We start from the raw sequence: 2,842 nt of genomic DNA on the forward strand, positions 1-2,842 counted from the left end.
CAGCACCCCCACCTCGTGATTATCCTAGGAATCAGCATCATCAGCATCCCCTGACAGCAAGTTTATTTTTTTAGCATTGCAAATGCCTGCCTCTGTTAAGCCTAGATGGTAAGCTAGCTAGGTGAGACCCCACCCTGAAATTACCCTTTGTACCACTCCTGGGCCTGAGCCTAGGCCTGAATTCCCTGTCCCAGGCTAATCTTAAACTCTGGAATCTGTCTGGCTTTGCAAGCAAAAAACTGAGCTGGGTGGGATCTCCTGTGATCACTACTCCCTAAATCTCTTTATTGCCTTCCTTATTATCTTTCTGGTAAGTTTGCTTGCAATGCTGCTGCTTGTGTTCCTTTAGATTCATGAAGCCCTTCATATATATAATTCATATTGCATCCTTATATTTTTGAGAGATTATATATTTTCGGATCCATGTTTTTAGAGTTCTTTTCCACAGCCTGAAATACTGTCCTGAAGGCACCAGCGTTTATCATTTAGCTGGGACATCAGCCACACCTTCTCCTCCTGGACTCAGGCTGTCTCTGATTACCATGGAGTCATTAACATTCAGGACATTCCCTGAAGGAGGAATGTAAAATATGTACATTATTATACAAACATAGCAGCCATCCACAGTCCTGGGAGAGGAGGAGGGAGAGAGGTAGGGGTGGAACTACACATTGCTGCGGTTCTCAACCTTTGGGTTGTGACCCCTTTGGGAGTCGAAGACCCTTTCACAGGGGTCACCTAAGACCAATGTAAAGCATATTTACATTATGATTAATAATAGTAGTACAATTAGAGTTATGACATAGCAACAAAAATAATTTTATTGTTGGGGGTCACCCCAACACAAAGAACTGTATTAAAGGGTCACAGTCTTCGAAGGTTGAGAATCACTGGCATGTTTGGTTGCTGTGTTTAGTGAAAGCAAGGAGATGGAGCCCCACTCTTCCCGAAGCTCTGAAAGGGGGAAATGAGTTGTTAGAGTAGAACATAATCATGCCTGTAAGACGACTTTGACCAGATTTGACCAGATTTGCCCTCTCGCAAGCTCTTTCCTTAGGAAGGAGATACAAACCAGATTCGGGTGGCTTTGCAATTCTACTTGTGACATGGAATTAGGTAAAGTTACCTTTAGCCTGTTTGAAGTGACTGATGCAGAAAGCCTTGTGCCAGAAGGCTGTTTCCCAATGGAGCCCAGGAGCAGGCAGAGTATACTGTGAGGTTACTGTGGATAAGGGTCATAGTGACCTAGTGTTTAATTCCTCCTCCTAAATTCTCTGATAAGATTTGTATGTTAGAAGAGTAAAGTCTCTGTCTACAAGTCCCTGTGACTGAAGAATCGGAGCCTGGCTGTGCGTTTGCCAACAGAAACCCTATCCCTCTCCTTTTCTTGTTGAAAATTACCAAAGCAAACTGCTGAGATCATGATTATAAACACAGCACAGAATCGTCAGTCCTAAAACCAGAACAGTCTCACTAGAAAGTCTGTAAAAGAGACACCATGGTTGTGCAAATGCGTCAGAATTAAATGGTGCCGTTTCTGCAGTGCATGTAGGAAAGACATCCAAGGTGCTCTGGAGAGAACAGCACTGGGACAGCACCGCAGAGTGAGTGTAAGTTCAGTGTCTTCACGTCACCTCTTCTGAGTAAGTAGCTGACAGCAGGACTATGAAGAGGCATTGCCTGCTTATGTCCCAGTTCAACCGCTTGGAAACTAAGTGCCTCAGGTCACTTCCTCAGCCTCTTCACCCAGTCTCCTCAGTTACAAATACAAATGGTAGGAATTATTTTCTTTTCTGTAAAAGATTTATTATTTTTCATTATGTCCATAGGTGTGGTCTGTGTGGGGTTATGTGCACACGAGTGCTGGTGTCCTTGGAGGCCAGGGGCATTGAACCCCCTGGACTTATAGGTCATAAGCTTCCCTACACTGGTGTTGGGAATTCTGTACAGTATTCCGGAAGAGCAGTATGTGCACCATCTCCAGCCCTCTTTCTGGTTTTGTGGTAGTAGGTACTGAACTCACGGCACCAAGCAGGCTAGTCACCAACCGTAGTAGCTCCAAACTGGAAATGCCTTCAGCGTCTATCACAAAGATAAATGCATAAGCTATGATCGAATTGCAAAATGGAAAGGTATCAAGACCCCGACTGTATAGCAACATGGGAAAAAAATCTTACAAATACATCGTTGAGCCACAGTTAGCCAAGTAAGCAAATAGAACGCATAGGTTGCGGTTTAATACACATCAGGTGTAAAGGCAGAATTAATCTGCTGTGTTAAAAGTCAGCACGGAGGCTGCTCCTGCAAGGAAGCAGTAGTGCGATGGCAGGATGAACTGCTCCTGGGCTTAGAAACATTGTCTTGGTCAGGTGCTGGATACAGAGTCAGGCTGCATGTTGTGAAGATCTCTTGAGCCACATCCAGTATGCGCACTTTTCTGTCTGTATGCTAGATCCAGTAATAATTTCAAGAGCTTTATGAAAATTGACTCTCTACCCAACACAAGTCATTAGAGTTAGTGAGGCGTCAACACGAATATCGCTGTCTAAACGTATTATTATTAAATGCACTGGATCTTCAGATGCTCTTGGGCCAGGAGGTGCAACTAGGCAACACGACTTAATTATGAATTATAAGAATATTTTTAATTAGAACTTATTCCATTCATATATTGAGCATATTCTTTCCCCTTCCCACAATTCCTTTCACATACCCCCCCACTTCCTTACCCACTTAACTTTGTGTATGCACTCTCACTGTCTCAAACAAAAACCCAAAAATCAAAACAAAAACAAATTAAGACTAAAAAGTGTCAAAAAAAAAAAAACCACCCCCACACAAA

Source organism: Rattus norvegicus, chromosome 4 (assembly GCF_021556685.1).
Source record: "Rattus norvegicus strain SHRSP/BbbUtx chromosome 4, alternate assembly SHRSP_T2T, whole genome shotgun sequence".
Classification (NCBI taxonomy): domain Eukaryota; kingdom Metazoa; phylum Chordata; class Mammalia; order Rodentia; family Muridae; genus Rattus; species Rattus norvegicus.